The sequence below is a fragment of the Peromyscus eremicus genome, chromosome 1 (assembly GCF_949786415.1).
Source record: "Peromyscus eremicus chromosome 1, PerEre_H2_v1, whole genome shotgun sequence".
In the NCBI taxonomy this organism is placed as follows: domain Eukaryota; kingdom Metazoa; phylum Chordata; class Mammalia; order Rodentia; family Cricetidae; genus Peromyscus; species Peromyscus eremicus.
The window spans coordinates 168,650,088-168,663,121 of NC_081416.1; the positions used below are offsets into that span (position 1 = coordinate 168,650,088).

Genomic DNA, 13,034 nt, shown 5'->3' on the forward strand with positions numbered 1-13,034 from the left:
AGATTAGTAGAAGAGCATTCATGCAGCATAAACAAGCCCTGATCCATCTCCACCAGGACACATGAAATATCCCCACTGCACACTCTTGTGTGCACTGAGCCTGAGTCTGACATGTCCCCTATCTCCATCACCCTGAGCCTCTCTAGGCAAGGAAAGTCCCTCAAGCCCATTCTAGCTCAATGCTGGGAGTGGCTACATGTGCTTGGGCTGGGCCAGGATGCCCAGGCCTACCTAGGTATCTGCATGGTGGGTCTGTTTCATGACCCCTAGAGGACCGAGTGTGGTAGCTTTAGCCCTCTGTATCTCAGCAGTTGTAGCCAGGATGAAACAGAAAATACTCACAGGTAATGTTCATAGAGAATGGGTCAGTTCGGGAGGTGCTCACTGGAGTCTGTCTTTCACACTTGTAGGGTCCTGTGTCAGTCCTCACAACACTGAGTGAAGTGACAGTCCTGTGGCCCCCAGACAGCTTCAGCCTGTCCTCTTTTTGAGGCTTTAGCTATTCATCCTCTATAGGTTGGTTATACTCTGAATCTTAGGCCAACACATTAATGCTACTGGAGGCCCCTCCCAGGTATAGAAATTCTTGCTTGTGATTTTGGGCTTGGGTAGCAGTGCTGTGCTGACCACAGACAGAAGATTGACCTGTGTGGTACCTCTGATTCTTGTAAGGGTATCTTTCAATCAGAGATAGTCTCTTAACTCTCCACCTACCCAGATCCTTCAAGAATTACAGGCAGTTGGATTAGCTGAGTGCTCAGAGACAATGAGGCCTCTTGTGCTGTGTATGTTAGAAACAAGGGCTTTCTCATGAGTGAACAGAGCTGCAGTGTTTGATGATGGACAGACTCCAGACTTGGAATCAGAGACCCCAATTTGTTTCCTGGTCCTCACTGACCCATTGAATGCCTTGAAATATGAGATTCATGTCCATCCAGCTGCACTGACCTCCCCTACACAGTGTAGACCAACGCCCTCCAAGCCTTTGTTGTTCAGAGCTGTCTTAAAAATCGCTCATGATTAGTCTTCCCATTGAGCTTTCCTGAGAAACCTGACAGCCTGTCAGAGATCCCACATAGAACACCCAGGATCTGGCTGCCATTGAGATAGGGCACAGCCACAGGTGGGCCATTCTTGTCAGGTATATGATGTTGATTGACATGAATCAGGGATCCCTCAAAGAAGCCTGAGTCTACAAAATGATCTAAAAGATTGAAAGTCACCTAGTCATGTCTCCATGGTGGGGAGGCTGGAGATGTGGCTGTGGACAGATAGCTTGTGCCACTCATGGCCTATGTGACCCTAACTCAGTGACTGTGTTTCCTGTCTCAGTTCCCTTATAATAGGACACATAGTAAATGATCATTGGCATGCCTGCAAGTTAACCTTAAATGTGAACAATGACCTGACTTTTCAACCAAGGAGTGTGGTGATATATTGTGTCCCCCAATATAATGTGCACCCTAATACACTTATCTGGGGTCAGAGAACAGTACAGTCACTAGATAGACATAGAGGCCAGAAAATGGTGGCACACACACCTTTAATCCTATCATTTGGGAAGCAGAGATCTATCCAGATCTCTGTGAGTTCAAAGCCACACTGGAAACAGCCAGGCATGGTGACTCATGCCTTTAATTTCAGAAGTGATGGCAAAAAGCAGAAAGGTATATAAGGCGTGAAAACCAGGAACTAGAGCTGGTTAAGCTTTTAGGCTTTTAGCAGCAGTTCAGCTGAGATTCCTCTGGATGAGGACTCAGAGACTTCCAGTCTGAGGAAACAGGATCAGCCGAGGAATTGGCAAGGTGAGGTAGTTCTGGCATGTTCTGCTTCTCTGATTTCCAGTGTTCACCCCAATACCTGGCTTCAGGTTTGTTTTTATTAATAAGACCTTTTAACAACTCATGCTACAAAGTAGTGTCTATTAGTCTTTGCCTGCAGTAAATACTCCCTGGGCTGAACCCCCATCGGGCAAGGAGCTGCCTTTTGTATACTTCCACACCCCACTTGCTATCTCTTAAGGACTCTTGACCTTCCTGGGAGGTCTCAGAACCATCAGGTAGCAGGCTTATGCCTTTCATACTTCTCCACCTATGCTGAGCACACTGAGTCTCAGGAGGAGACACCCAGGTGACCTACCTCAGACATGGCTCTCAGAGGCTGACTGTCAGCAGGCTCCCAGTCTCCAATCCATCATTGTCCCCTGTCAGCTCCAACAGGAGGTCAAATTCAAACCCAGTCTACAAGCTTCCCAGGATTCCTGGTCCAGTCTGGCACATAAGTCTGGAGCAAAGCTTCCAGATGCTCATCTATCTGTGAGACTCTCATGGTTTCCTCAGCCAGGTCCTGCCTGAGTTCTGAAGGGTCTTTCTCAAGGCCATGTTCATGATGAGTATCTAAGAGCCTGGGCAGAGTCTGACATGCCTGGGTTAAGTTACCTCACTCCTTCTCTGAGGGTAGATTATTGATTTATTGCTGTTTTCTTTACTCTGTGCCCGTTCCTGAATGCTTGAACCACAATGTGGGGACCATAACATAGAGTCATCCCGGAATGACAACCCTATGTTTGAAGTAGCATTAGCTCCACCCAGGACCCAGAGGTTACAGAGAATTACTTACAGTGTACATGAAATTTCACATACGCTTTCTCTTCATCAAAGTTTTCCATACTCACGTGTAGCAAATAGACTCCTGCATCTTTCTGAGTGACAATCTGGAAGAACAAGGATCCATTGGGGTATATGGTCTCTCTGCAGCTGTACACAGGCTCTTGTTCTATTTTACCTCTGGATATTACCAATTGTGCAATTTCATTCCTCTGATCAACGCTTTTCTTCTTGTACCAGTGAAACTATGGGACTGTGGCTGGCAGATTGTGGACAAGTAGAAGGACGTTGTCCCCTTCAGCAACACGGAGTGGAACTGCCTCCACAGTGACTTGGGCAGTAGTGGAAGAGGTCCAGTAGTTTACAAGTGAGGCTAAGAAAGAAGGGAGAAAAGTCGGTCAATATTAGAACCTTTGCATTTGGTAGAAATTTGAAACCTGAGTGTGTTTAACTCTCAGCCTTGGTGTGTGTGACCTATTGGGGCAAGGTCAGCAGCATCACCCCCGTTCATCAGTACCCCTGAATCTTTCCACTGTATGAAACTGTCTTCTTGGTGTCTACACAGCTCACCCCTCACTGCCCTCAGATCCCTACACTCTTTGGTGTGAGTGTAGCATGTCTTGTCTGACCTCCTCCTCTAAAGACTCTGTGCCTTCATTTTCTGACCTTTCCCTGCTCTGTTTCTTCTGAAGTGCTTGTCAACGCCTGAGCCCACTTTCTAGATGTCCTTGCTGCTCTGTCTTCCTGCCCAGTAGTAGGAGGGCTTTTGAAGAGGACTTGTTCTTTTTGGTTTTCATCTCTCTACCGAGAACAGTTTCAGATACCTGTGAGCAAATGTGTTCCCCAAATCCTGGGTTTTTGCAAATATCTCTGGTCCTATGCAATGACGCTGTTGTTTACTGGCCTCAGTTTGAGTTTTATTTGGAGAGTCACTCTGACAGAGTTGTGAACATCTGTCTTCAGGATACAGTGGCCACTGCTGATATACTTACAATGAGAAATAACTGAGTTTTTCCTCCCCACACACCAATTTCCATCCACTGTGAGCTTCCTGTTGCTCTCAAACTTCAAAATGTCACTTCTCAGGCTATTTTCCCCTCCCAGAAGACCCCATCCAGCTCTCTACTCCAGAGGAATGTCTCCTCACCTGTGTGCAGGAGTCCCCTCCAGGGGACCTGTCCTTTGTGGAGAGGGGCTGAGGTGAGCTCCATAGTCTCTGCTGTGGGCTAGGTTGTTCCTCTGGAGAGGAGGTTTGTCTCTCAGGCTGCTGCCAAGCTGGACTCCTCTGGTGTCTGCTCTGCTTTTATTCCCAGACCTCAGCCTCCTCCCAGAGGAGGGCACTTCCTGGATTCAGATGGGCTGGGGGTGGAGTCTGTGTGTGCACATTGGTCTGTTCTGTGAGGGCTGCCTCCCATCTTTCTATTCCTTTCTGGTTCAGTGTTCTGGAACATACTTTGAGCCTCAAGACTGTACCCCAAGAGAGCAAGAGACTACACCAAGGCTTTGTCCCTGAACTTCCTATAGACAAGAGTGTATTTCCTTGGAACACAAAAAAAAAAAAAAAAAAAAAAAACCAGCAGAGCCCAGTCTTCCCTGTGATATCAGTGCTCATGGAAGGTAGGATTTACTCCTGGCATGGAGTGGCAGTCTTCTCTACGCACTGAGTGATAACTGGGGAGGGCACAGATACATCATCACTGGTGTTACCAGTCAGGAGTCTGTCCAGGGATACACGTTATCTCAGGGGTTCATGTCCTGGTGTGCAGGAGGAGGTGACCTGTGTGTCCTAGGAAGAGGACCCTGTGCTCCAGCTTCTTACAGAGGGCACCAGGGAGACCCCTTCACCCCTAGCTTCCTATGCTGACTAAATGTGATTCAGGTCTGCCCATGCCCTCCCTGACCTTTCTGGGATGCCTTTCCTCTTTTTGGTGATTGCCCTATGATATCCTTGTCTTTCCTCATGGATGATGAGAGAAGGGAGGGGACTACATAGGGTCTCCTTGCAGAGTGGGGGTCTCAGAGACACAGAAAATGATTCTGTGAGGTGATGGAAACAAGGCTGCAAGATAGGTTCACACCTTAGGGAGTTTTCCCTGTTGTTTATGGGTTTTAATGTCGCCCCCTGGTGTTCCTGAGGAGACCTGCAGCTCATGTCTGGGCAGCTACAAGGATGGTAGCCAAGCTCCAAATGCTGTAATGGAGCTGAGTACAAGTTTCCCAGGAAGGTCCCAGTGTGCAGCTGCCTTTGAAGACCTAGGTAGATTTTTCCTGCAGTCTAGAATAGCTGAGGTGAGATCTGATTTTGACCTGCAGTTCCAGAAAGACTGATGATGTTGAGCCCCCTTTCCCATGTGTTTTTATTAGATTTTTTGGTTTATCTTGTTCAGGGCAGGAATATCCAAGTCCTTTGCTCACTCTAAAATAATTTTATTCTGACTTTTAAATTTTAAAGCAAAGTACATTCATTCACCAACAATAACACATTCTAGACTTATAACATAAAATGAAAACGAAACCAAACCCTGCAAGCTTCTCAGTGTCGGTAATTTCTGGTGTGTTAGTCTGAGATTCAGGGCCAGTAAGTCAGCATTCCCTGGAATTTTCAAAACTTCCCCAATTATGATGATTTAAGCATACTTTGGAAAGCCTTTACTCTCTATAATTTTTATAGCTGAAATTCTTCTTTAAAGAATAGTGGACCCGCCGGGCAGTGGTGACGCACGCCTTTAATCCCAGCACCCGGGAGGCAGAGCCAGGCAGATCTCTGTGAGTTTAAGAGAGTCTACAGAGCAAGATCCAGGACAAGCACCAAAACAACACAGAGAAACCCAATCTCAAAATAAAACCAAAAAAAAGAAAATTAATGCACCCTAAGTTGGTAGTACTTACAAGAACTGCATTGTACAGGGACATTTAAAAGATGAAAAACATAACTTCAAATTTGGTCTCCCAGTAAGGTGACAGCACAGATTTACATGTGGATGCTGCTTGTTAAGGATGTGTTTTACATCAAAACCATTTTCTATGTTGAGAGATCGAGCATTCAGAGGACCCACACAAAGTACAACATGTACATGAACTCAGTAGGGTGTATTTTGTCTCTTTGAAAATACCCTTTCATGTTCCTCTTCCTATAGGTTGTACCGTACCTCTGAATATTTAATTACATATGTACATGCATACATTATATAGGCTAGGATCCACACACAAGAAAGAACATGTGGTTTCCCCCCCGAGATTGGGTGATCTCATTTAACAGTATACATTCTAAGTCTATCCACTTTCCTGTAAATTTTGTGATTTCATTTTTCTCTAGGGATGAATAATATTTCATTTGGTACATGCACTAGACTTGCATTATGCATTCATCTGTTGATGGACATCTGGATTGGTTCCATCTCCTTGCCATATTGAATAGACCAGCAGCAATCATGGGGTGCCAATATCTCTATGATAGGGTACAGGATATCTGGGTTATGCCCAATGTAATAGCTGAGTTGTGGTATTTCTAATGTTTTGAGGGACTTCCACAAGCTCTATATAATGACTGTATTAATTTTCACACCCAGCAGCAGAGAATACGTGTTCCTCTTTCTCCACATCCTCTGCAACACCTGTTGTCAGTTATTTTGATTATAGCCAATCTACCTGGGGTGAGCTGGTATCTCACAGTAGATTTAATTTGCATTTCCCTGATGACTAGGGATCACTTTTTTTTCCTGAGTTGTATCAGTTATTTATTTGAACAAAAAAACTGTACCGTATAGATGACTTACAAATATGTTTTTCTGTTCTGTAGGTTGTCATTTCAGTTTGTTGTTTTAATTTATAAACTTACTGTCTTAGGGTCATTATTGCTGTGATGAATCACCATAATCAAAAGGAATTTGGGGGAAGAAAGGGTGTATTTAACTTACCCTTCCATATAACTGTTCCTCATTGAAGGAAGTCAGGACAGGAACTCAAACAGGGCAGGAACCTGGAGACAGGAGCTGATGCAGAGGCCCTGGAGGAGTGCTGCTTACTGGCTTGCTCCTCAAGGCTTGCTCAGGCTGCTTTCCTATAGAACCCAGGACCACTGGCCCAGGAATGGCTTCACACCCACAATGGGCTGGTCCCTCCCCCATTAAGCACTAACTAATAAAATGCTCTTCAGGCTTGCCTAGAGCCCAATCTTTTTGTTGTTGTTATTAATTTTTTCCCATTTATTTTACATACCAACCACAATTTCCTCTCTTTCCTCTCTTCCCATTCCCTTTCCCCACCTTCCATCCTCCCTCCAACCCATCCCCTCCTCTCCTCCTCCATTCAGAAATGGACAGGCTTCCCATTTGAGTCAACAAAGCATGGCATATCAAGTTGAATAGGACTAATCTCCTCCCCCTGCACCAAGGCTGGACAAGGCATCCTAGCATGGGTAATAGATTCTAAAAAGCCAGATGAAGCACCAGGGACACCTGATCCCACTGCTAGATGTAGTGGGTAGCTGTTACAGTTTGGAACTGGAAGTACTACCTCCATTGAGGCTTTGGTAACAAGGCAGGGCTGAGATAGAGGCCCTTAAGACCCAAGATCTGCATGTGCCGGCTCTCTTGGTTCCTGGATCCTGGATGCTGGAGGTAGATTGAGCAGAGTTCTCCAGAGAACACCGCTGGACTGTGCTACACCTTTCCTAGACCCTGTAACCTATCCCTTTATTGTAAGTTACCCCACAAAATAAACCTCCATTTTAACTACGTGGAGTTGCCTTAATACAACAACCAATATCTGCCACCCAACATGGGGCACAAACCCACGACCCTAAGATTAAGAGTCTCATGCTCTACCGACTGAGCTTACAGACTGTTTACCTTGTTTACATGAAGCCTTAGTCCTTAGGTTATTTAGGTAGATATGACTTTTAGATTTATAGTCACTTATGCTTGTCATCTCTATAGTTATGTTAGGTAGGTTATCCAGATTTACAGATACATAGGTCAGATGGACAGATAATCTACAAATACTTCATTGACTTAGAGAATATGGCATTTAAAAAACTTAGAATTCTGTTGACATGAGACACAATTGCTCCTGGCAGCACCAATTTGATACTGAGAGAATGTTGGACTTCTAAGACATTTCCATTTGGAAGTTTGTCTTCTTGGCACAAAATGGCCTACTGGGCAAAGAACTGCCCTTGCCTCAACTGCTGACAGTACCAATGCTGTCCTCTCTGCACAAGCAGAACACAAGGAAAAGTGACTACTAAACTCTGCCAAAACAAGGTAAGATGGTCTTTCAGAATTCCTGCTTCTGAAAATGGTCTCCCAGATACTCTAGGCCTGTAGCCAATTTGAGTGCACCAACAATGCTGAGAAACATTAGGTGACTGTCCAGGCTGCCAGCTGTCTCTGTCTACTCTTGGAAGACTTCGAAAGTTGCTTGCATCCATCTTCCATTTCTCAGATATCATTATATTCTTTCTCAGATCTTTGATGGGATTGAAGGCTAGCAGTTAGTTACAATTATATATATATATATATATATATATATATATATATATATATATATATATAAAATATCTTATATAGAACATATTAAGTATTAGATTTAGGTTCTTTAGGATAGGACACATTTTGGAATGATCTTTGTTACATGCCAATTACCTACACTCCAGACTTCTCTGGATTTTAGTATGTGTCTCTTGTTTGATATTGTTCATGTTGGTTGTAGTTCCATCTTATCTAGGTCATTATCCCTTATTACTCCTGGACAATATTTGATAATCATTCCTAATGTATATAGTCTTGTATTAGGTTAGAACCTTCTTATTTAGACAAAAGGGGGAGATGTAGTGGGTAGCTGTTACAGTTTGGAACTGGAAGTACTACTCACACTGAGACTTCAGTAACTGTCACGCCTACAAGTCAGGGCTGAGACAGGAGCCCTTAAGACCCAAGATCAGGATGTGCTGGCTCTCTTGGTTCCTGGATCCTGGATGCTGGAGGTAGATTGAGCAGAGTTCTCCAGAGAACACCGCTGGACTGTGTTACACCTTTCCCAGGCCCTGTAACCTATCCCTTTATTGTAAGTTACCCCACAAAGTAAACTTCCCTTTTAACTATGTGGAGTTGCCTTAATACAACAACCAATAGCTAGAGGCCCCACAAACAGACAGAGCTACACAACTGTCTCCCACATGCAGAGGGCCTAGGTCCATCCCATGCAGGCTCCCTAGCTGCTGGTCCAGAGTCTGTGAGCTCCCACTAGCTTGTTTCAGTTTTCTCGGTGGGTTTCTCCATCATGATCTTGACCTCCCCTGCTCATACAATCTCTCCTCCATCTCTTCAACTGGACTCCTGTAGCTTGGCCCAGCCATTGACTGTGGATCTCTGTGTCTCCTTCCATCATTTATTAGATGCAGGCTCTCTGATGACAACTAGGGTAGTCACCACTCTGATTACAGGAGAAGGCCAGTTCAGGCGCCCTCCCCACTATTGCCACTGTCTTAGCTGGGGTCATCTTTGTGGATTCCTGGGAGTTTCCCTTGCACCAGGTTTCTCTCTAACCCCCATATGGCCCCTTTATCAAGAAATCTCTTTCATTACTCTCCCCCTCCATCCCATCCCAGCTCAACCAATCTGATCACTCATGCTCCCATCCCTCCATCCCTTTCCTTCTGTCCCACCGCCCCCACTCCCAGTTTACCCAGGAGATCTCATGTATTTCCCCTTCCTAGGGAAATCCATGTGTCCCTCTTATGGTCCTTTTTGTTACCTAGCTTCTCTGGGGCTGTGGATTGTAGTCTACAAAGGTTATCCTTTGTTTTACATCTAATATTCACTTATGAGTGCGTACATACCATGTTTGTCTTTCAGGGTCTGGATTACCTCACTCCAGATGATTTTTTTCTAGATCCATCCATTTGCCTGTGATTTAAACTTTAGTGGTATTTCTTTTACATATGTGAGTACCCTTGTATTTGGGGCATACGTGTTCAGAATTGAAACTTCATCTTAGTGGACTTTCCTGTGATGAGTATGTAATGTTCTTCTCAATCTCTTGATTGATTTCAATTTGAAGTCGATTTTGTTGGATATTAGGATAGCTACACCAGCTTGCTTCTTAAGTCCATTTGATTCAAAAGACTTTTCCCAGCCTTTTACTCTGAGGTAGTGTCTGTCTTTTAACTTGAGGTGCGTTTCTTGTATGCAGCAGAAAGATGGGTCCTGCTTCCGTATCCATTCTGTTAGTCTGTGTTTTATTATAGGTGAATTAATCCATTGATATTAAGGAATGTTAATGACCAGTGAATGTTAATTCCTGTTAACTTTTGGTGGTAGTGTGTGTGGGGTTTACTGTTGTGGGATTATCTATTGTCTGTGTTTTCATGGGTGTATCTGACTTCCTTAGTTTGGAATTTTCCTTCTAGTGCTCTCTGTAGGGCTGGGTTTGTGGATAGGTATTGTTTAAATCTGGTTTTGTCTTGGAATGTCTTGTTTACTCCAATGATGGAGATTGAAAGTTTTGCTGAGTACATTAGTCTAGGCTGGCATCCATGGTCTCTTAGTATTTGCATTACATCTGTCCAGGTCCTTCTGGCTTTCAAAGTCTCCATTGAGAATTCAGGTGTTATTCTGATGGGTCTGCCTTTATAATTGACTTGGCCTTTTTCCTTTGCCACTCTTAATATTCTTTCTTTATTCCATACGTTTAGTGGTTTAAATATTATGTTGTGAGTGGACTTTGGGGGGGGGGTCTAGTCTGTTTGGTGTTCTATAGGCTTCTTGTATCTTCATAGGTATTTCCTTCTTTAAGTTGGGAAAGTTTTCTTCCATGATTTTGTTGAATATATTTTCTGTGCCTTTGAGTTGGTATTCTTCTCCCTCTTTTATCCCTATTATTCTTAGCTTTGGTCTTTTCATAGTGTCCCAGATTTCCTGGACATTTTGTGTTATGACTTTTTTGGCTTTGGTATTTTCTTTGACTGATGAATCTATTCACTCTACTGTATCCTCTACACCAGAGATTCTGTCTTCCATCACTTGTATTCTGTTGCTTCTGCTTACATATGTGTTTCCTGTTCATTTACTCAGATTTTTTCTATTTCCAGCATTCTCTCAGTTTCTGTCTTCTTCATTGTTTCTATTTCAATTTTCAGCCATTTGAGTTTCCTCTGTTGAGAATTCTCTGTTTAGTTCTATAGCCCATTTCTTAATTGGACTGTTGGGTATTTTGATGTCTAATTTCTTGAGTTCCTTATATATTCTGGATATCAGTCCTCTGTCAGATGTGGGATTGGTGAAGATCTTTTCCCATTCTGTAGGCTGTCGCTTTGCTTTGTTGACCGTATCCTTTGCCCTACAAAAGCTTCTCAGTTTCAAGAGGTCCCATTGATTGATTGTTTCTCTCAGTGTCTGTGCTACTGGTGTTCTATTTAGAAAGTGGTCTCCTATGCCAATGTGTTCAAGACTACTTCCTACTTTCTCTTCTAGCAGGTTCAGAGTAGCTGGATTTATGTTGAGGTCTTTGATCCACTTCGACTTAAGTTTTGTGCATGGTGATAGATATGGATCTATTTGCAGCCTTCTACATGTTGATATCCAGTTTTGCCAGCACCATTTGTTGAAGATGCTTTCTTTTTTCCATTGTGCACTTTTGGCTTCTTTGTCAAAAATTATTTGTTCATAGGTGTGCGGATTAATGTCAGGGTCTTCAATTCGATTCCATTGGTCCACATGTCGGTTTTTATGCCAGTACCAAGCTGTTTTTATTACTGTAGCTCTATAGTACAGCTTGAAGTCAGGGATCGTGATGCCTTCAGAGGTTGTGTTATTGTACAGGATTCTTTTGGCTATCCTGGGTTTTTTGTTTTTCCATATGAAGTTGAGTATTATTCTTTCCAGGTCTGTGAAGAATTGTGTTGGTATTTTGATGGGGATTGCATTGAATCTGTAGATTGCTTTTGGTAAGATTGCCATTTTTACTTGAATTGTTTCCTTCACATGTATAATTGCTTTTTCATGGTTTTCTTGGCTTTCTTTAAGGGATTTATTGATTTATTCCATTTTTTTGTTTGTCTTTTCCTAAATTTCTTTAAAGGAATTTTTCATTTTTCTTTAAAGGCCTCTAGCAACTTCATGACGCTATTTTAAGGTCACTTCCTTCTGCTTCTTCTACACTGTGATGTTCAGATCTTGCTGTCTAGGAGGGCTAGGTTCTAGCGATTCCATGTTGCTCTTTATGTTGTTGTATGTATTTTTGCGCTGGCTTTCTGCCCATCTTTTCCTCTAATGGGTGCAAGAGGTGCATGTGTCTGAGTGAGCTGCTATTGGTCCACTCTGTGCTTGTTGTGTCTGTGTCTCAGAGAATACTTCTGGGTCCAGTCTTAGCTCTTGGTCTAATTGGAGCTGGCAGATTCTGTATCTCAGGGAGTTGCTCTTGGCCCAATTGAAGCTAGCTGATTCTGTGACTCAGGGAGCTGCTCTTGGTCTTGTCAGGGCTCTTGGTCCAATCAGACCTGGGAGATTCTGTGTCTCAGGAAGCCACTCTTGGTCCAATGAGAGCTGGCAGATTCCTTGTGTCAGGAAGGGGGGTCACAGGCAGATAGGTATTGGGGTAGGGCATGGGTCTTGTAGATTGAAGGGTCTCATGGAATGTTTTGTGTAGCAGTAACACCCATGCTACCATCACCCATTCACCATGTCCAAGTGAGGAGCTGTGGATTAAAATCAGAGACAAGAGACAGTGCGTCATTTGCCTCAGCAGAATGCCAAATGCCATTTATTGAAGGAGAAAGGAGTCCTTAAATACAGGCCTACAGCACAATGGGAGAACCCCAGAGGGCAGAAGTTCGCTGCTGTTCTACATGCTTGCATCTAAGCTGTTAATGCCCAATATGCAGGATACACAAACAAGGAACTTCCCGTAAACATTCAGTAGGGAGGAAACTGGCAGGGGATCAGCATAGGGAGGACATCTGGTCAAGGTCAGCAAGCAAGGCAACAGCTACCCAAAACGGAGGCCAGGGCCCTACAGTTTTAATGGGGAGCCTGGTTGCAGGAGTGTGAGTGGGTGTAAATGAGTGTGGGTGTGCACCACAGTATGCAGAGGTCAGATGGTAACTTTCAGGAGTTGGTCCTTTCTTTCCATCCTTACATAAATTCTGGAGGTTAATCTCTGGTAATCAGGCTTGTGCAGCAAGTGCTTTTAGTAGGCAAGCCATCTCACTGGGCCTCTATCTTTGTCTGTGTGTTCAACACTGTGTTAATTAGGGTCTCTTACATGAACAGGAATGGTGAGGTGCTTAGCTACTACATTAAGCACTGAAGTGTGGTTGATATATTGTGCACCCCAATAAACTTATCTGGGGGTCAGAGAACAGAACAGACATAATATTAAACATAGAGGTTAGGCAGTGGTAGCACATGCCTTTAGTCCTAGCATCTC

The 13,034-nt window shown here is 43.8% G+C and overlaps 1 pseudogene; it reads left to right on the forward strand.

Annotated features, from left to right (window-relative positions):
• Window positions 1–13,034, forward strand: part of LOC131895619 (carcinoembryonic antigen-related cell adhesion molecule 1-like) — a 156,263-nt pseudogene that overhangs the window by 59,586 nt on the left and 83,643 nt on the right.